Source organism: Arvicanthis niloticus, chromosome 4 (genome assembly GCF_011762505.2).
Source record: "Arvicanthis niloticus isolate mArvNil1 chromosome 4, mArvNil1.pat.X, whole genome shotgun sequence".
NCBI classification, from domain to species: Eukaryota; Metazoa; Chordata; class Mammalia; order Rodentia; family Muridae; genus Arvicanthis; species Arvicanthis niloticus.
In genome coordinates this window covers 125,236,676-125,259,358 of record NC_047661.1, presented here as the reverse complement: position 1 = coordinate 125,259,358, position 22,683 = coordinate 125,236,676, and the positions used below count along the sequence as shown (strand labels likewise).

Below are 22,683 nucleotides of genomic sequence, written 5' to 3'. Positions count from 1 at the left end.
ACAACACATCTATGGTCTCCTTGTCTCCAGTGTAGCCAGGTCAGTTCTTCAAAAGATTTTATATGTTTTCAGTCTTTTTCACCTTTAAGATTGCTGTCCTGTGATGGGCTATTTAAAGAGTCACTAGTCCTTGAACCCCAATGGAAAAGTTCAGAGGCCATCAAGGCCTAACTACTGCTCCCCAGGAGAAATGAGTCCATCCATCCAGCTCCTTCCCAAGACAGTGCCACCGATTTTCGTCTTCTACCTTCTAACAGAAGTGTTCTACTGCATTCAGCCAACGGTATAGCTAAGGAGAGCCTGGATTTGTTTCCGGCTTTTTGTGAAAACATGGTCTCTAATAACAAGTACTAAATCCATGTGCTGAAGCTGCTCAGAAGAAAACAAGCCAGCACATCTGCCTTCTCAAAAATAAACCAAGACAACAGAATTCACTTTCAAAGTTTTAAAAGAAAAAAAAATGCAAGTATTATTTTTAAATATATGCTTCCCTATAATAATTTGCCCTTGGGCCTGGAAACAATTACAATAAAATTTTGTGGGGAAAACCCCTGCTGTCTGTATGGGGACATTTCTGCCATGCTTCAAATTAGAGCCCCTATAAATCTTTGGAACTGAGCAAACAGGGGAATAAAAATCATATAACATACCTGTCAGTGTTTGGACTTAAGGAAAGAGTGTGGGGTAGATTCCCAGATCAAATTTTCTAAGTTGTTGAGCCCGATGCATGAACGCTTGATCTTCAATTTTCAGCATCTCACTCGGACAGATGTGCGTTAAAATGGAATGTACGCTTTGATCGTGGGTTGTTTTTTTTTTTTTTTTTTTTTTTTTTTAAATAGAATCACGATCACTGTGGCTCAGTTCTCCAAACCAACACATTCATTTGCCCACATGAAAATCTGCTACTTGCTAGAAATAAACAAGTGCTCAGGAGGCTTCTCCTTAAGTAGAGATGCAGCTGAGCGTCCAGGTACACGTGTCCTGCCCCGTGGCCAGCCGGGCAGGAAAACTGAACATACTAAATGGAACCAAAGGCTTCCTGCCAGTTTCCCAGATGTAGTACAGTGTTAAGTTGGAACACATTATACTGTTTGGCTTCACGTGGCTTTGTTTTCCTGAGACAGGTTCTCATGTAGCCCAGGCTGGCCTGTAGCTCATTACATAGGCAAGGATGACCTCCCAGGAAGAACTCCCAGTCTTACTGTCTCTACTCCTATGTACTGAAAATATTAATGTGTGTAGCAAAGCCCAGTCCATACACACTTGGGATCCTTCTTCATGCTATCATCTCATGAAGAAGATTTTATCTTTTCACACATTCTAGCTGAACAATTATAAACACTGTAGGTGTTATCTACATTCTTGCCAAATTTCAAACTTTAGAAAATATATTGCTATCTTTAGAGCTGATCTGATAGCAAAGACCTTAGAAGCAGAGAACCAGAGGCTTATAAATTCAAGGCCTTCTGTGGCTACTAAGTTCAAGGCCAGATTGGACAACTTGCTGAAACTCTGTCTCAGCAAGAAAGCACAGACACTGTAGTTGTACGTCTAAGAGGTACTTGCGTGAGGCCCTCTGTTCTAATCCCAATACCCAAACCAGATAAATAAAATAACATTATTGTTAGTAAGGTATTTAATAATATGCATAGAAGTAAATACAATTTTTTAAAACCATGAATAAAGTTAAATTTTAAAATATAATAATAAATTTAAACCTCCATTGGAGGAAAAGTCTGACCCTAGTTTTAAGAATAAAAGATGCTGCACCAGAGAGAAGGCCATCTAATCTTAGGCTAAACACCTTCAAGTGCATCATCCACAATGAGAACATTTGGTTAGTCTCCTACAGCTTTTAGGAATCTACTGCTAGAAAAAAAAAAAAAAAAAACTGCTTTTGGTCCACTGTACACAGCAAGAAATTAGAGACAAGGTAACTTGGTAACAGTTGTTGTCTGGAAGACTTGTAATAATAGTGAGAATTCATAACTGTTTTTCTATTCCTGTAAATCCTAATTCATAGATGTTATAATGTTAACAAAATTTTATGTGAGTAAAGAGGTATAGTCTGTACTCAAATTTTCATTACTTGACTATAATTCTAAAAGCATTAAATTAAGATATAGAGAATATATTCTATGTGTTAACATAAATATCATATTTCTCCTTCTGAAAGTCTTCAATCTCCTTACATACCTTATACTTTGTGTGTGTGTGTGTGTGTGTGTGTGTGTGTGTGTGTGTGTGTACGCGCATGCTTGTGTGTATTGCAATGATGATGTCCATGTTTTACAAGCCAGGATCTCATGTAGCCCAAATTGGCTTCAAAGGGGCTATGTAGCCAAGGGTGACCTTAAACATTTGATCCTCTTATCTCTGCTTCCTGAGTGCTGGGTGGAGTATACACGGCATACCAGATTTTTGCAGTACTAGGCGACTGAGCCCACGGCTTTGTGTACGTTATGGAAGCATTCAATGAATCCCAGCCCTGCTTTAGGCTTTTGAAATTCTACTTTCTTAGATAATTTCTTCATCTCTCTAGTTCTGTGTCTGTCAAGATATCTTCTAAAGCTATGAGAAGGGAGGCTTTTCAAGTGCCTAAATGTCCACACTGAAGAAAGCAAATAGAAGTTGTAAGAGAATAAGTTTCCCTGCAGATTGCAGCCAGGGACACCTCTACCATTTGAATCGATTTCAACTCAGCGGGCATTTTCCGTGTTTCCTGAGATTCTCACTATTCTTTTGATAATGAGCTAAAGTGTAGTGTTTGTCCTCCAGAGCTGCAGATCGCTGCTAACACAAGGAATTTTGATTTGAAGATCTCTCGCTAGCATAATTATACATTCTGTCCCAGATTGCATTGATGGGAAGTAAACAGCGCCTCTCCGTCTGTTGCCAGGCATAGGGGAAAGGCCAGATGGGTTCAGTAGCTAAAGCTAAGGAAGACGCTCTCATAGGTCGTGGGTAGGAAGTTCAATATTATTGCATGCCTAATAGCAGCTGCTTCTGTTTGAACTCTGGGCTATGGAAGATGAACTTCATTAAATGGTAAATCATTAAATATCAGCTGGGTAAAAGCACGGGGTATACATTGTCTTCTTACATGCAAGGGGCTTGGCCTTTACATGCAAGGAGCTAGACTTTTACATGCAGAATGCCGAACAAAGACAGAGCAGCCAACAGGCAAACCACACACGGAAACCTCGGAGAGTAGCTTTGGGGTTTGTTGTTGGCGAGTAAATAATTGTGAGCAAATATTCCTCTCCAGTAAAGCTGAAAAACACAGCCTTGCATTTAACATGGCCATAAAATATTTAGGGACATGTAATCCCTTCAGAGCCTCATTTTTCTCCCATTATGTGTTTATTCTTCAGAAAAAGAAAAAAAAATTAAATTATGTCTACCTAATACCACAGATTCATTGCAAAGCCTACAGTCTGCCTACTTTTTTTTTTAACTATTGATCCATCTCTTGGGCAGATATGAATATCTTAACTGCAGATAAGGGTCTTACCTTTTCAGAACTAAGGCTGTACAGTCATGGCGCCTAGTACAGTTTTCAGGACTCTTCCAGGAAGTAAATCTCTGTCCCTGCTTCAACTAGGCAGTGGAATGGTGGCCCACTAGTGCAGCCTCACAATGACCTTCTCTGCTGGGCTTGGATACACATTGCCTGACCCCAAACAGGTGCTGTGTTCTTTACTTCATCTCAGCTGTGTGTGCTTCTGTGCTGTGTGGACCCACGGAAAGTCCCGTGTCCACATAAGTGTCAGCATTGTCCTGAAGCTGCATCACGGCAAGACACAGAGGTGACCACAGAACATTCCAGCTGTGTTTTCCTTCCACTCAATTCATAGAGCTTCAGTAAGTAGGCAGAGGCTGGCACTCCACTGTTAGACGGATAGCCTCTCATGTATGAGGTTCTATATTTGATTCCTGGCACACATACACACACACACATCACATATACATACAGCACACCACACACATACAAACACACACACATGTACACAGCACATTCATATAGCACACACACACAAACATACACATGCATACCACAAACACACACACACATCACATGCATAAAATACACCACATAAACATACACATGACATAAACACAAACACATACTTAGACATATATACACACAAGTGCAAATATATCACACACATACACACCACATACATATATACACAAACAAATACACACCACATATATATACACACAGAGAGGATGTAATCATTATAATTCACTCTTTTTGGTTTCTATCTTGACACGTCGACAGCCTCGGAACTGCATCAATCTTGATGTACTAATTACCCTTGAAAACGTACCCTGTTATGTCATTCCTACACAATCTCAGCCTGGAATGTATTATCCTTTGTCGGCTTTTGGAGAAGGATCTAAAACTCTTCTTAGTACAGTTATTAGACACTTATTTTATTCAGTAAGTGAGAAGAAGAATTGTCAATTAATTTCCATGAAAGAAAATCACCAAACTATTTTTTTTTACAAATTACAGTGTTAATTTTTCAAATAAGAGTCTACTTAGTACAAGTATTTTTGAACCTTTCAAAAGAACATATGTGTTTTCGCTTGGCAGCACATATCCTAGAACTGAAACAATACAGAGAAGATTATCATGGGCCCTGTCAAGGGTAACTTGTATACTCGTAAAGTGTTCTATATCTAAAAAACAAACAAAAAAGGAGAATATGTATTTGTTGTCTATCAGATTTTTATAGAAATTTTAGTATTTTAAAATATAAAGATGTCTTTCATTATACAAACAAATGCATATTTTCAATGTTTTTTAATTATCCCATACACTCATTAATAGCATGACGGAACTCTACAAACATATACATACAAAGAGCAATATTAGTAGGTGGCAACTCACACCTCTAATTCCAGCCTTGGGAACGCAGAGGCAGCAGATCTCTGAGTTCGATGCCAGCCTGGTCTGAAGAGTTAGTTCTGGGGTAGCCAGGGCTTCTACACAGAGAAACCCTGTATGGAAAACAAAACAAGAACAAGAAAAGTAATAGTAGATTTTATAGGGAAGAAATTACTTAATTCTTCTGAAAAAATCCAGGAGTCTGGAAGCATCTGATCAGCTCTGACAGTGTTTTAAATGTACTGGCCAGGTGGATGTTACACCATCTCACGCATGGCATGGGTAAAATACAATCTAATGATGTCTGTAGAGGACTTCACACAATGTTTGACATGCAGTAAGCTCTTAGAATTAGTGGAATCCATTTAGCTCAGACATATACAATGTATTCCAAATGGATACTGTGTCATTTACACCAGGCTGTGTTCTTCCTTCTGCTTTCTTGTTTGTTTGCTAGGAAGGGATGGGTCTTTTTTAGCTGCTTGTCCTTCCTGTGCTTGGTCCACTGACAAATCTTTAGAGAGGAGCAAGTAAAACCAAGGTTTCATTATATTAACAGAAAGCACATACATCAGGTGCCTTCTTCTCAGACATGACTAGACAAATATAAATGTCAGAGTTTTGGAATAAATATAAATCTTAGGTCATGATGTAGAATAAGTATATATCTCAGGACATAATTTTGATAACATCAGAAAGGAAAGACAACAATTTAAACAAGATTAAACTTAACCCTAAAAGACACAGTAACCCTCACACACCCTGCTTTGAAGATTTGACATTCATACTTGGGCCAAAGTAAAGAAAGCCAGCACCATTTAGAGACCTTGGAAGGGTGCTACAATAGCAGGTAGGTGAACACAGGATATTTTTGCAGGACACAAGGGATGGCCTATACCTATTATTCAAGATTGCCCTGTCATTGAATTACATACCCAGACAGACCGGAATGTTCTCTAGACAGAACTGAGGCTCCAGCACCTGAATCCTTTGTGTGACTGACAGGAAGGAACATGAGTCAGAAATCATCTACACCTCACATTCTGAGGAATGAGTAATGAGGCCCAGTCCCACAGTGATCAGCACAGTGTTCACAATGCCATCCATACGTCTTCTCTTCACGTAATGTCGCACACATATATGTACAGGACCAGTAATGAAGAGGGAGGCTTAAGTGTTTTGTGTTAAAATGCCAGCCTATGATGTAAAATGAAACCACTTAATTAATTCTCAAACCACTTAGGGTAATTTCATTACAGACCATGTCATTCAACAAGTCATGTCATTACCAAGGCCAAGGTTAAATTGTTCTTTTTTTAAAAAAAAGGAAATATAAAACCGATCTTTATAGAGCGGCTTCCCACAATGAGAACCAGGGCAGCTTTACTCTCATCCTAAAGAGAAAGGAGTATACTGTCTGATGTGTCACCTTCCTCTTAGTCTGACACTCTTATCTTTAAGAATGTAAAAGTTTTCAAAGGGACAATATAAGCATTGTATTGTACACTTCATTTCATAAGGACATTTCAATTTCCTTCATTTCTGGAGGGAGATTAACTCTGTCACTGAATATTCCAGTTCACTGTTACTTGAAAAGAGTCATTTGCACACCAGCACTGATGGAGGTCTCCAGCTCCAGTGTCAGAGGTTCCCAGGAAGGGTGACACATCCGTGCGACTGCCATCTGTTGCGTGTTTTCTCGACAGCTGGGTCTCTCAACCATCACGAGAGCACGTAGTCACAAGAGACTCAGGGAAGTGGCCAGGCGTGAGACACAGAGGCATGGCGCCCACGTGCATCTGAGAAACAGCATTGCTTTTAATTGCACCATAATGATTTTTCAATAGAGACAATGGCGTGGAGTATCTTCTTAGAGCTGATGTAAAATACAATAAAACTACAGTGTGGCTCAAAAGCCAATTGAGACTTCTTAATGTTTTTGTCCTACGTGCATACTACAGAAGCATTTTCACTAACCACTCTGTCCACAAGACACTTTCACTGTATCTATTGTTGTGCCGCGGTAGTTCTAAATGTAAATGTACATTTTTGTTCCACGTATCAAAAGCATTGAGCCTTGCCTCTGGTTTTAATCTTCTTGATTCGAGATACTAAAATAAGACAGATTTGCTTTTGAGTGAATAATGGTTGAAAAAATCTAAGTCTCCTGATTTTTAAGTTGTTTAATTTTTTATTCTTTATCCACCACCATAAAAATCAGCCCTTATGTTCACCTGTTACCAAATGTCCAGTGTCACAGCACTGCAATGGTTCAGAGATGCTATTAGCTGTTTGGACATGGGGATCCTTGTTCATTTATTTGTTTTAGTAGTAGAGATGAAAACCATAGGCAAAGCCACTGCCACTGAGCATATCCAGACGTAAATGCTTGGTTTGTTCATTTACTTACTCATTCATTCTCTCTCTCTCTCCCTCCCTCCCTCTCTCCCTCTGTGTGTGTGTGTGTGTGTGTGTGTGTGTGCATGTGCGTGCCTGTGTGCCTGTGTGTCTGTGTGTTATATGTATGTTTAAATCATGCATGTGTAAAGGTCGGAAGACAAATATTAGAAGTCTGTTCTCTCCTTCTACCATGGGTCCCCAGAGTCAAACTTAGATCATGACGCTTGCAGGGCAAGTGCTTCTTCTCTCTATCCTATCTTGCTAGCTCATGTTTGGTGTCTTAGAGGAAACAAGATCAACACTAATACCTAATGATGCTGAAGGATCCACTATGGGCCAGCCTTCAAGTGAGTACACAGTCAACCTAAAATCATCCCAGTTCAAAGGTCTAATTCTCGGTTTCTGGGAATTCAGTTGTCAGAACAGGATGGATCAATCCACAGAGGCTCTATGTATCCTCCAACTATGTTCTATTCTGAGGTATAAAAGAATGGGAGAGAAAAGACAGTGGAGAGGCAGGAGAGAATGAAGGAGGGAAGAGAGACACCAAAAGAGAGAGAGAAAGAGAGAGACTCATCACATGTACAGTCAAGACAATCAAGTTCATATGCATATGTGTGTGTTTACATGCTCAAGTCCCATGTTCCCACACTCATTTCCCCATCCCTCCGGATTTGGTCCCCTCCCCCATTTGTTTCAAGCTTTGCTAAGCATCATAAATGGGCAGGAAAGGAGATATTGGTCCTGCTTTACAAGAGAACTATCTACGCTAAGCTTGACGTGTGTATACTGGGGCAATTTTCTTTCCCTTAGCACAAGTTTCACACCTGACGTCCCATAACAAGAAACAGAGTAACAAGAAAAACAAGTCACAGGCCAAAGCTTTGCTACTGCTCAGTCCAATGTGAGAAGCAAGAGACCAGAGAAACTGCATCTCCAACTCTACTGGGACCTGGTGAACATTGGTTTAAAAAAAAAAAAAATCATTGCCCTTCAGATGACTTTGTCAGCTATGCCCGGCATTTCTGCAGTCTCCTGAGCGGGTTCTGGACTGTGGATACCTTCTGCTGGTCCCAGAACCTGTAAAGGACATGATTATACACTTCTTCTAGCCCAAGGTTGATGATTGACCACCTTCTAGTAAAAGATAAGCAGGAGAAAAGCCTGGCAACATTATTCACCCTACATCCTCTGCCGGGTGGAGCCTGCACAATGAAGACTGAAAAACAAGAGGCCACTGTGTTATATGGACCATCTTCCAAAACCTAGTGGGGCATCGTGTGGAAACGTAACCGAGCAACAAAAGATATGACCAAACCATGACAAGCTAGTGAGCGTAGAAAGCAAAGCCTACGGCTTCCGATTTTTATTTTGCCCTCAGGCATAAGAAAGAATACTTGGGACATGGAGGTCTTGGGACTTCCATTTAGGAAAGGTAGGTCAGAGTATTTCTATCTGCCATGTTTCAGAGAAGAACGGTGAGGGAACCTTTTTGCTTCTATGCAGCCCTCTGTTCTATGCAGCTCTCAGCTTACAGTAAATAGTGCAACAGCAGGGGTGGGCGGAGCTTGGTGGCAGAGGGATTATTCAATATTCATGACACATTGAGATGCCAACATGCCAGGTTTGGGGATACCAGGCCCTGAACTCTGTCTGATACCTACAAGTACCACTCTTCCAAGAATAGCTCTGAGTTAGCCCACATATCCCACAAATGAAAACTATACACAGTCTCAGTTTCCTGGTAAGATTTGTAGCTCAGCTCGCAGCTGCTTTCCTCCTGTATTGACAGACCTAGATTAAATTCCCACGATCGCACAACAGACTATGCACACACCCCTAACGCTCAGGAGGCAAAGGCAGGCAGATGAGGAGTCCAAAGCCACTTCTGGATGCGTAGTATATTCCAGGTATGAGACCCTGTCTCCAAAGAAAAAAGGGCCAGAGAAAGGGTGAGCCGGTAAAGGCATTAGAGGCCAAGCCTGAGAGCTTGAGTTCAAACCCTGAATGGCATAGGATAGAAAGAGAGAACTGGTCCCCACAACTTGTGCTTACATTTCCACATGTACACTGCCGCACATGCATGTGCACGGGCGTGCGTGTGTGCGTGCGTGTGTGTGTGCGCGCACACACACACACACGCACAGAGAGAGAGAGAGAGAGAGAGAGAGAGAGAGAGAGAGAGAGGTTTTCAATAAAAATTTTTAAAAAGAATCTGAATCATTCCATAGAGCTCCAAAATTAGAAATACTTTCAACATATCTGTTTTGGAATTCTCCATAGAGCCTATTCAAAGCCGCTTTTTCTATAGTGACCCATTGCTGTTAGGAGTCAGGCTGGTCTGCAAGCCTATCTTCTAGGTTGTGTCATTCCTCAGTGAATCACCGCGAGAAGCAGTAGCATCTTCTGCTTCACCTGGTGTCTACTGTCACCATTTCTATCCAGGAGGAACTTGAGTTCTGTGTGTCAGTAAACATTTTCTGCTTTAGGATAAACTGCAGAGAGAATGTCCAAGATGTCAATAAGCCACAAGGTTAGGAGAACAGGAGAACAGGATTGGGGCTCAGAAGGGGCTATCCCGGTGAGTAGACCTTTCACACACTGAGTACTTTAAAGAGAAAGATGTTCAAAGAAGCTCAGAGTCCCTCTATGGCCTTTCGCTGCCCTGCTGTCTGAGGGTTATCATTCTCTTCTTCTCCGAAGCAAGTCACAGAAATCAGAATGCCTCTTCCCCTCAAGGCAGGTCAGAGCACTAGAAATATACTCTGACCTTCCCCTGCCATTCTACGTGTGGCCAAAGAGAAATTCCGTGACCTAATTCTCTGATTGTACAGTGAGGTTCTGCCCCATACCTGGGAGGAAGGAATGTGTCACAGAGAGATGAAGACGCATCTCGCCAGCCTAGCCTTGCTGGCCTTCCCCTCTCTGTCCAAGCATCTGATCATTTTCTTTTGTCCATTCTTAGTTCTTTATGCACTGCTGGTTCCCACGGACCTGTGTATGGTTTTTGTTAGTGGCTGTCCCTGCCCCTCGAAGTGTGACACACACCTCTACTCATCTGACAGTCCTCTCAAGTCCAATTGTAAAACTTGGTTTCCCTGGATCGCTGAGTCTTGTGTGTGAAGCCCTGTGCCACAGAAACCATGATTAACGGAATCTGTATTTGTTCTCTTGTCATGGTGTCTTCCATCACAGAAGTCTGAGCCATCGGCCCCGTTCTATGTAACCTGGTCAAAATGTGTGTGTGTGTGTGTGTGTGTGTGTGTGTGTGTGTGTGTGTGTGTGTGAAAACAGTGGTTTCCAGGACTAGAGCTATTGTTCAGCAGTTAAGAGTATTAGCTGCTCTTTCAAAAAACTGGATTCATTTCCCAGCACTAGCATGCAAACTCACAACAGTCTGCAACTCCAGTTCCAAAGAACCGGACGCTTTCATCTGTCCTCCACAGGCATTAGACCCTCACGGTACACAGGCAGAGATGCAGACAAAACACTCAGATACATAAAATAAATATATTAAGAAAAAGCTGACAATGGTTTTTGTATACCAAGCAGTGCGGGCTCTGCAGAGTCATTTTCTTGGCAACAATAAAATGAAATAGAAAGGATTATGCAATTACACACACGTGTAAATGTAGCAGCAGAGAGAAGCTGACAAGAAGACAAAAAGCATATGGCCCCCGCCTTCAGACTGAGATACAGAGGCAGCGTATGAACCAATGACCACATACCTCCAGGCAGTAACAAACCCTTGAAGAAAAATAAAGCAAAAGGCTAGGAATGGGCCTCAGTTTAGACACATGCTTGCTTATCGCATATGAAGTCCTGAGGTCACCCCCCAGTGCCTGTAATCTTAGTGTGGAGGGTGCACACCTGCAGTTCCAGTACTTTGGATATACAGGCTGGCATGTGGGTGCACACTTGCAGTCCCAGTACTTTGGATAGATAGGCTGGCATGTTAAAAGTCTGAAGGCATCTTCTGCTGCAGAGCTAGGGCTAGCCTGGGCTACAGAAGACCCAGTCAGCAGAAGAAAAGAAAAGAACGGGACAGGTGGAGAGTCATGGAAGTGGGGAGGGAGGGCTGGGAGCCTGAGGATGGGTTTCAGCACTATGGTTAGAGTGGAGCAGAGAGCTCCTTCAGGGTCCCAGGACACACATTTCCTGTCAGAGGCTGGAAGGTGGGAAGGGGCTTGAGTTTCAGGAAACTGCTGCTGCTGAAGCCCCCACCCCCCCACCCCCAGGCTAGTGGCATGGGAGTCCCAGCTCCTCATTCCCGACAAAGCTTTCTGGCATTCTGAGAGAATGGGTTTCCTCCCTCAATCCCACCCATCCCAGTGAGCACATCCTCACTTCAAGAAATGACTGACAATTCTCTTCTTCTGTCATGCTGGTGTACTTCAGCTCTGGGTGTCTTTGAAATAACCTGACTTGGCAATCTAAGATGCTGGCAACCTTACATTGTTTTCTTCTGCTTTCCAGACTGATTCACCAAATGCCAAGCTCCGTTAAGTGCTGGCTTAAGACGTGTACCACGGGGCATCTTCACCAGTTCCTGATCATTTTATCTTAACAATGTTGGTTACCTAACATTTTCCTAACTCGTTTCCAAAATGCTAACATTCACTCTAAATCCTCCCTCTGTAAGTTTGGCTTACATTTTTTTTGATATGAAAAAGCAGCAGTATTATTTAATCACTGATTCTTTAATGAAAAAGGACATCAACAGTTTAGTTACAGGAAAGCAGCCTCTTCTAGGACCTTTAACAGAAAAGCATATAAATTAACTTGGAAAGCAGAGAACACCAGGAGCTGACCCCTGCCTGATTTCCCCCAACTGACCTCAGAGCATACATGATAATTCTGTGTTTGTATTTTAAGGATGATGGGGGGGGGGGAGCTGAGAGTTCTGCCATCTTTTTCAGGGAGAAAAAAAGAAAGGAGGGAGGGATAGATGGAGGGAGGAAGAAGGTAAGAAGAAAGAGAGAGAGAGAGAGAGAGAGAGAGAGAGAGAGAGAGAGAGAGAGAGAGAGAACACCATATATTTTCAGGGGGATTGACTCCTAGTGGCTGGGATAAGAAAGAAATGCCACTAAGCCTAACCACAACTTGAGTGGATGAAAAGTGAGTCCCTAGTTGCCTCTCACCACAAACCCCTCTGATACATGCCAGGAACCAGCTGAAAGCAAGCAAGAAGTGTCTTCTGATGGGGCCACAAACAAGTGCCCTAGAGACACTCTCGCTCCCAGGCCAGCCACTCTACCTCAAAGTGCAGTGCAGAAGGAAGGGTCAGAGATGGTTAACTGGGGAATTAGCAGCCCCTGATCACTCAAAGCAGGCCTGTGACGGGACTGATTTAAAATGAAACCTCCTGCAAATGTAGAAACAGAGAGTAGAGGGGAGGAAATAGGATTTCATTAGGTGATTTTTAATTTTGGGATTCAAGTAGAGACCAGGAAGAACAAGGAGTATGTATTTATTATTTATCTCTTTATTTCTGTTTCCAAACCCAAAACACTTGCTCTGCTTTTCCTGGGAGGGCAAGCAATATGGACTGCTGGATTACTTCTGTGGGCTTCCATGCTAATAAGGCACGCTTCCCACAGAATCTGACAGAAAGGATAAATACCTTGCCCCGCTGATGGTTAATTGGTAGTGGCATGTGTCTTTCTTGCACTCTTACGAAGGGAATGTTCTGATCATCAGGACACAATGGCTTCCCCTTCCCCCATCCCTTCAAACAGAACAAAACTCTGAGAGAGGGCAAGAGGTCCCAGGCATTGCGGTCCTCAGCCAGTGCATTCAGTTCTCAGAAGTTAGCCCTAATTTCTCTCCACCTCAAGAACACAATTGTCTCACAGCAAATCATTTAGCCTTGACCACACTTTTCAAAGGGCTCTTGCAGATAGGTTTGCCATAGATTTCACCAAGCCATGGAGATGCTAATCTGCGGCCTGCATCTGAAGCCCCTCTGGGAACTAGAGATGCGGACCTGCTGCTGAGGGAACATGACCGTTAGGATTATGGGGACCATCGCTTTCCTGACTGCAAAGTAACAATAGAGCAATTGTGGGCTCACAGGTCTCAGGGACCATCAGGGCTGCCCCTGAGGAGCAGTGTGTAAAAGCCCCCAGCAACCAGTCTTGAGGCTTGCTCCTGGAAGCTAGACCTTGTCAAGGCTTCAGAGGAGCCACTCCAGTGAGGATGCAAGAAACAAAACAGGGTGCTCTTGTTTAAAGGCTGCTTTCTGTAATTATGTTGACTTTTTAATGGAACGTTTAGAAACTCAGGGTGCCCAAGTAGTCCACGGGGAATAATCGGGATCTTTGTCGTAAGAGAAACAATAGCATGTGTTCCTAGCAAAATTAACTTCCTTGTGTCTGTTCATCTGGTTGACTTACACCAGGCCCGATGTCTCTTCTCTTCACCTCAACCCACCCCCACCCACCCACTCACCCAGGCCTATTTTCAATCAGGAGGTCAAGTTGTCTTTGGAACATCATATTTCCTGCTTGGAAACAGCCCTGGATTGTATAATAGTCTGACAGGGAAGTTTCAAGAGTATCAGGAGTTTCCTGGGGAGGATAGACACGCCTCATCCACCACCGCTTTTCCTCTGTGCCGGGAGCTGTCCCTCTGCTGTGCACAAAAGGTCTTCAGGATGGAAATTGCTAAACTAAATGGTAAATACCCTTTGGAACTAGGCCCGCTGAGCTCACAGGCAGCAGCTTGATCTCCTTCCTTGTTAAGGCAGGTCCATCTGGCTGAGGGATGGTCTGGGTGAGGGTACCCAGGGCCAGGCATGCACTCACTCCATTCCCACCCAAATATGCCTGGGAGACAAAGGATGTGACCTATTTGTATGCCAAGAAATTTGATTTTTTTGTGACAGTTATTTGCCCTCAATTTAAGAAAATTACTTTGTTCTCCTTCCTCTTTATTTAATCAAATGGCAGTCAATTTCCTACTTCACTTGAATAATTCTCATAATTTTACAACACAATGAAAGGATTATAGATTAGTGCGGGTCAATCTCCTTCATAGTCTCCTTATTTCTCTAAGATTCCAATCCACTGAAAGGCCATAGACAGCATAATGCCTTTGGGACAAGGACAGTGCAAGGTCCCCTGGTGGAAAAGCACCCTGGCAGGGCACTGATGGCTCCCAGTGGGAGAGGGTCTCACTTTTAACCATTGTGAGTTCATGGAGAAAACAGAACAGGAGAAGTGGTGAGCACCTGCATAGTAGATCCCAGGATGCCTGGGACACTGTTCTCACTGTGAGGGCATCAGGGATAGACTTTAAGGTACAGCACCAACTTCAAAGAGCCACTGAGAACTAAACCAACTACTCTTTATGATGAATTTAGACTAGTGTTTCACACATGGAGTACATATGTAATAGAAATTCACTTGTAACTTCTAGAATGTTCTTACTTTATTTTTCCTCACTGAGTTTCTCATTATCTTACCAGAATCAATATGTGTGTTTACATGTGTGTGCGTGCACATGTGTGTATGTGTGTCCAAATGAAGATGTTTATCAGTTTTCCTACTCAAAGAAAACCTTACTAAGCATATAATACACACACACACACACACACACACACACACACAGATTAAAAGACTACCTGACACTAAGTGTGATGAATACACTGTAAATATCTGGTGGCCTAATAGTGGGTTGAATGTATCTCTAGAGAATATAGGAACAAAGGAAACAATCATTTGACGTGTTTGGGTTTGGAAAACAGAAGTGGGATAGGGCTATAAACATATCAGAAATGAGGCTGAGCCAGCTGTGGCATCACACACCTCTGTTCTCAGCCCTTGAGAGTCTGAGACAGGAGGATAGGGACTTTGGGAATGGCCGAGGCTATATAATATAACAGGATCTGGTCTTAACAACTCAAGGTCTGGAGATATCCTTCAGAGGCAGAATACCAGTCCAAGTAAACAAGAACACAAGGATGAATGTTGGCTCTTGAGGGAGATTTTTTTCGTAGTTCTGTCTGTTGCTGATCAAACCCAAGGCCTTGTACATGCTAATTAACTGTTCTACTACTGAGCTGTGTACACTTAGCTTTCATAGAACAATTCAATATAAGGAGGCACATATATGTAAATATCCTAAGAACCACAAAATAAGTGAATCAGGCCTACATTCTCTCTAAAGCTAGCACAGTTAAGAGATGCCCCAGTGTAATATAAAGGCCTGGGAATCAGCCAGCCAGGGCTTCGGCTCTCCTCTTGCTTGCTGTGTGCACTGTCAATTTTTTTTTTTTTTTTTTTTTTTTTGGAATTTCTCAGATAATCCAAAAAGCAACATTGGATTCATGTGAAAACTGAGAACAGACAACAACAGCAACAACAGAAAAGAACATAATTTTGTATTTTAAAATATTTTTATTGGACAAGATGAATGATACCTCAAAATAATAAAAGATGCTCAATTCAAAGTGGATGAGTTTACAGATGTACTTTCTTGCGTTTTTCAAAAGTTCATGGTGGGTGCATTGCATAGAAGCTTTGCCTGTTTCCCTACTTTGGAAAACTGTCAGGTTGTTGTTGTTGGTGGTGGTGGTGGTTTTATATAGAAACTCAGTGGGGAAGTACTGGCTTAGTCCATAAAGCTCAGAACCAGCAAGAAGAAGAAGAAGAAGAAGAAGAAGAAGAAGAAGAAGAAGAAGAAGAAGAAGAAGAAGAAGAAGAAGAAGAAGAAGAAGAAGAAGAAGAAGAGGTATTTCTAACATAGCCATGAAAGATAGGGAAAGGGGATGATCATAACCTTTAAAAAAGGTACCAATCTTCTAAAATATCACAAATGAAATTTTTTGACCTGAATTTTATTTCACTTATGGTTCTTACTGGAGAATTTCTCTCTTTCTATCTCTGTCTCTCTATCTCTATCTATCTCTCCTGTTGTGTCTTTCACAAGTTCTTTTGACATTTCAAGACACATTTAAAAAAAATTACGAGAACAGTATTGTTTGGTTTTCACTCCACATTCAATGTGTGAGTGTATTGACCCACAAGCTGACCTTTCTTCTTTATCTGTCCTTGACACAGGGATTGAAACCAAATACTGAATAAGATCTAAGGACCATGTTAAAAATAAATGTTTATCCTTATCAAGAGGAATTGTGACATCAAGGGAAGTACATGTCATGTTGAGAGAGGGACTTCCTGTAACTCAGGGGAAATTTGCCAGCTTTGGAGAGGGCACACAGAATGGAAATCACTTAGTAACAGCTGCTAGGCAAGAGTTCAGGAAATTCAAACCACTCAACTTTGGGAGAATTTTTTATTTTCAATGCTGGGCCTTGAACCCAGCACTACAGGAGTTCTAAGTCTGTCACTGAGCTGTGTTCCCAGATCACGGTGGGAAATTGAAAAAAGAAAAAAAAAAAACTACTTTTTGTTTTTGTTGTTTGAGTTTTTTGATATTTTTTTGCTCTTATTTTTTAAATTTGTTTATCGTTCTCTTATACATCCTGACCACAGTTTGTCCTTTCTCTACTACTTTCAGTCCCACCCCCATCTCCCTTCTCCCCCAGAGCCACTGTTCCTCTGCGTCCATTCAGAAACAAGCAGGCATCTCGGGGATATCAACTGAATACAACATAACAAGATGCAAAAAGACTAGGTACAAACCTTCATATCATGACTGGATGAGTCAACCCACTCGGAGTAAAAAGGTCCCAAGAGCAAGCTAAAGAGTCAGAGATGCCCCCAGTCCCACTGTTAGGAGTTCCATAGGAACGTCAAGGTAAGAACCATAAGCCATGTGCAGAGGACCTAGTGAAGACCAACACAGACTCTGTGATTGCCGCTTCAGTCTTTGTGAGCCCCTGTGAGCCCTGCTTAGTTGATTCTGTGGCCCCAGTTCTTGAGGTGGCCCCAACCCCTCTGCTTCCTATAATCCTTCCTCCTCTTCTTCTACAGGATTTCCCAACCTCCTCCTAATATTTGGTGATGGGTCTCTTCATCTGTTCAGAGCTTGTGAAGTTCTTAATATTTTAAAATATGTTAACTAGCCAAAATAATCCTTCAAAATATTAAAAGACTAGACATTTCAAGATAACGATTTACAGATATACATGTGTGATTCTATGAATCTGTGGTGGGCACATTGCATAGAAGTTTTAGAGGGGTTGTTTTGTTTTGTTTTAAACATTGCAGCTCACTGAGGAGTACTGACTTAGTTCAATACTCAGAAACACCAAAATATGAAAACGAAGTACTTCTTATATAGCCCCAGAATCTGGGGAGAATGAATAATGGAAAAAAACAGATGATCCACTGGAGAATTCTCCTCAGAAGAACACTATCCAGCATGAATGTCACGTATCCCAGGCTAGTAGATAGTGTAACATGCATTCTATACCCCAATAAGCAAACCAGCAGGTGCAGCTCAGGCCTCCAAGCTGAAGGACAGTCTAGCTTCGTGAGTCACACTGAGCATAGTAAAATTGTATTGATCGGTTTCAGGGGCCGGGGCGGGTGTGTGTGTGTGTGTGTGTGACATACAAAGACAATTTGACATGAGAAGACAGAAAAACTGAAATCACAGATATTTTATGTAACCATCAAAAAAAATGGGCAATTGAGGTTTCTTTCCTTTTTACTTTTAAACAATTGGTCTCACTTTTGGTCCATTACTATGATATGCAGCTCAGTAACGTGGTATAGCCACCCAGACTGACATCACCTATGGTCCTTTACCCTCCAGTAAACAAGTTCATTTAGTCAAGCACTGTTGAGTAACACATGTTAGACTTATTTGTATGCCCAGAGTGACAAGCTGAGAGCCAGATAAAATGACTATAAAATTCACTTGGCATTTCTAGACTCCCAGAGCATTTCATCATGGTGTTTACATTAAGAACATCAACAGGCCACAGCCTAGGCTGCTCGGCACACACTACTTTTGAGAAGGGAAAAATTCTTGTTACTCACTGCTAAAATCTGGTTGGATCGAATTACACAGTGAAGAGTCCCTTTAGCAGACATCAGAATCCATGCAATAATTACTGCTCCTGGTCTAAACACCTAACAAAAGTAATCTTCCGTGTTAGATCCCCTGCCCCAACCATTTTCTAAGATCATCTGCTGGCAGGAGTTCTCTATGACCAGGGTCCAGAAGCTTTTATCTATTCTTTTCATTCTCTGAGTCATGATAACTAATGCCTGGAGCTTGGATTATAACTCATTTGATTTCCTTAAGACAAATTCTTTTAGGGCAATGTCAGGGTCCAGTCTGATATTTATGCTCATGAATGAAAAGCTTGCCGCCTCACTTAAACACATTTATTGCAATATTGGGTAGAGATGAAAGGGGTGCCCCCCCCTCCGTAATTACACAGGTACAGATAAGAGAACTAAAACTCCACCCCAGGGGAAATCAGTCAGCTGGTAGGGTAGTTGCCCCACAGGTATGAAGACTTGCATCCAAATCATCAAGACCCAGGTAAAAGCCAGATGCTTCCTGTTCACAGTTCCAGGTCCGTCCGTGCAATGAGATGGGAGACAAGACTGAAGAATCCCAGAAATCTGTAAAGGGTTAAAATAAGAAACCTTGTTTAAAACCAGGTAGATGGCGAAAGGTGACACTTGAGGTTCTTCTCTTGCTTCTACACCCGTTCTGCGGCCTCACATCTGAATGCACACACACCACACCTCCACATACACACATGATACCTACACACCATATATACACACACACTCTCCTCCACACACATATACATATATACAGAGAGAGAGAAAGAGAGAGAGAGAGAGAGAGAGAGAGAGAGAGAGAGAGAGAGAGAGAAAGGAGGAGAGAAGAAAGGAGGGAAGGGGTGAGGGAGAGTGGGAGAGGGGATAAAGGAAATTTTTTTTTTTAATACTAAGTAGACAATTGCTTCATCTCATAAATTTACAGATCCTAAGTCATGTCCCTATTTAGATGAACAGCTCTTGTGTTCTCATCCAGGGGAAAGAAAAAGGGGTTGGGGAGGATAACTCCAAAGTCATCTGGCTAATTAGAGGAGGTGGGAGACGAGGCTGCTTCCATTAAACTCCTCTGGAACGGTTGCAAGATCCACAAAATCTGCTTTTAGCTCCGGCATCCATCGTGTTGGCTGTGTGATGTGTTTTCAATTTAATGATAATTACCCTTTCCATTTCTTTGATAATTGCCCTCTCTATTATCATTTATGGAGATTCAAATTATAAATCAAGACAAGACAGCCAGAAAAATATTATGATTGTCCCTTCTGAGGCCATCTCCAACTCAAGTAACACTCCCAACGCCTGAGAATTCAGCTACCTTCATTTGCATGCTTGCGATCATTTTATTTTAGGGTCCACTGGTTTTTCCTAAAGAGGAGGTTCCATGACAGTAACAGAGCTGAATGACAGTGTGGACAGAGGCTATAAACTTAGCTGTGCTCCAAGTTATAAGCTTGTATTCAAAATGAAAACCCTGCTCTCCTGATGGAATACAAGAAGGAGGAGGGGCGAGCCACATGTTTCCTGTAAGTCACCAGTCCCCTTGGAGGGTGTTTTATCTCACCGCCTCCCTCACCAGCTTAGGCTTTTGGCCTGTGAAAGAAAAACACTCTTGTTACTCAATATGAACCTTAATCAATATGGTGAGATGGGCAGAAAGAGAGAAGCAAGCTTGGATCTGAATTTCCAGGATCCTTCTCCCAAAACAAACAAACAAACACCCAAGGAACTAAAATGTTCACCCAAGAATGCCTTAACAAAGGTCCCCTGGCACCAGTCTAAACCATTTGCTTCTCAGGATTTTGGAAAGTGCTTTTTCTTTAGAGACCCATTAGTAAAACTTACATTGCATAAATTTAAAATAAAGATTTGAACTAGAAACATACAAACCGGATATATAGAACTAGTCATCTCTCTAATTGCTGTGATATATTTTATTATTTTCTATTTATGTGATTTTTTTTTCATGGTCAGGATGGAACCAATTCCGAAGGTATAATTGTCTCTGTGTTATGAATACCATTCAGACTGATATGGATTATATCTTCCCATATCAACTGTGATACCATATTTGTATCTGATTATGGTAATATCAGCAAATAACACTATCAGGGTGTGGTGATTTCAATGAGAATGTCCCAAGAAGCTCATATATTTTTATGTTCTCCAGTTCTTGGAACTGTTTGGGAGAGATTACTAGGTGTGCCCTTGTTGGGGGATTATATCACTGGTGTTGGGCTTTGAGCTTTCCAAAGCCAACTCCATTCCCAGTTACCTGGCTGTGTTTCATGCCTGAGCATCAAGACGTGTGCTGTGTGTGTGCGACTGTTTCAGCACCCTTCCTGTCTGTCTACTGCTACGGTCCACACTATAATAGCCATTGACTCTAATTCTGTGGGAACTGTGAGCCCTAAATTAAATGCTTTCTTTTTTATAAGGTGTCTTGGTCATGGTGGCTTATCATAGCAATAGAAAAGTAACTAAGACATGGGGTATATATATATGATGCTAATTTTAAATGTCAATGTGCCACTACCTAGAATTCACCTGAGAAAGAAGTCCCAATTGTAGGATTGCCCAAAAATTAGTTGGTCTCTTGTCTGTAGGGGATTGTCTTGACTGTTCATCGATGTAGGAGAGCCCAGACCATTGTGGGCAGAGTCATTCCCTATGCAGTTCTGAGCATGAGCCTGCCTACCAGCTGCATTAACTCTCTTCTCTCTTAAACTTCTTTTGATCAGAGTGTTTTAACATAGCAACAGAAGTGAAATTAGGATACCATCCATAATCACAGATTGCTAAAACAACAACAACAACAACAACAACAAAAAAAAAAAAAAAAAAAAAAAAAAAAAAAAAAAAAAACCTGTTTTTCTCCAGGCAGGATTGTTAAACTTTTGCAAGCCAGCTCAGATCTTTGATAAGATTTTGAGAAAGAGAAGACATGGGCACAGATACAACCTGAGCTCCCTTTTGGTCCCTTTAACAGCCATCTGAGCTTGGTTGGTTAGCACTCACCCTCTGAAGTATAATTATTGCCATTTCAATATCCTCCTGTTATTCTGAAGACAGAGGGAAAAAAACCCTTGAGATCTTTTATCCAATATATTTGTCCTAGATTTTTTAAAACTCAATCCCCACATACCTCTGTCTAAATGTTCTCAAATAATGATACTTGACTCTTTCCTGTTCTTTCCTGCTCACTCCCGATCACTACATAGGCCTTCATCACTTCATAAACTCTGAGTTTCCACCCGTATGAAGTTATGTAACTGAAGGTTACTGAATGCACAATGGAAAAAAAATCAGATTAGAATCAAATAGGTTTCTGGCAGTGCTGGTCCAGGAGGCTGGCATCACGTGATTTCACTGAAGGCTTGGTTCTGAACACAGAGCATACACAGTACGCTGTGCAGGCTTTCATGCTCACATCAACAGCAAAGCTGCCTAAAGATTGTCAGCTTTTCCACTGGCTAGTTTTACATCAACATGACACAAGCTATAGTCATCTGAAAGAAGGAAACTTCTGTTGAGAGAATGCCTTTATAAATCTGGCTGCAGGCAAGCCTGTAGGGCATTTTCTTAATTATTAATCGATGGGGAAGGCCAAGTCCATTGTGAGTGGGTCCATCCTCCACTAGTGGTTCTAGGTTCTACAAGAAAGCAGACTGAGCAAGCCTTAAGAAGCAACCCAGGAAGCAATGCCACTTCATGGCTTGTACCCCTCTAAACAGTACCCCTGCATCAGCTCCTGCCTTTAGGTTCCTGCCTTGTTTGAGTTCCTATCCTTACTTCCTTCTGTGATGGGCTAATACAGTGTGGAAGTGTAAGTCACATTAACCCTTTCCTCCCTGTATTAAGCAGTGTTCTCTACAGGAACATAAATTACCAAATAAATTTGTAGATATATAAGTATTTATGTTTAATATATTTTATATGTACATTTATAATAAATATATAAATTTGTTGAAATAAGTATTTATTATTTATATATATTTAAACATATAAATATATATTTAGAGAGAAAGAGAGAGATAGAAGAAAGGAATAAAGAGGATTTATTACAATGGTTTGCAGGAGGTGGTCCAGCTAATCCAACAATGACTGCCTATAAAGGAAGGTCCCAGAATCCAGTAGTTTTTCAGTCCCTGAGGCTGGGTGTCTCAAATGGTCTTCAGTATATGCCTGAATCCCAAAGATACAGGCTCTAATGAGAGTGAAGGAGTGGACTTCCTAACAAAAGCAAGAGCGATGAAGCAAGTAAGGAGATACTGAGTTCCCTTCTTTTGTCTCTTTCTTAAGATGCCAGCACAGGGTGTGATTGTTGCATCTCAAAAGATCAGGAATAAAGGTTTATCTTCCTGTCTCAAAGATCCAGATTAGAAGTATCTCTTCTCA

The 22,683-nt window shown here is 41.6% G+C and overlaps 1 protein-coding gene and 1 non-coding gene across 2 annotated transcripts in view; both read left to right on the top strand.

The window, feature by feature from the left end:
• Adgrl2 (adhesion G protein-coupled receptor L2) overlaps positions 1 to 22,683 on the top strand; it is a 619,706-nt gene that overhangs the window by 104,134 nt on the left and 492,889 nt on the right. The gene's annotated exons all lie outside the window — the stretch shown is intronic.
• Positions 4,590 to 4,696, top strand: LOC117707934 (U6 spliceosomal RNA). The gene has a single exon (XR_004606679.1). It is a non-coding gene; the product is annotated as a U6 spliceosomal RNA (small nuclear RNA).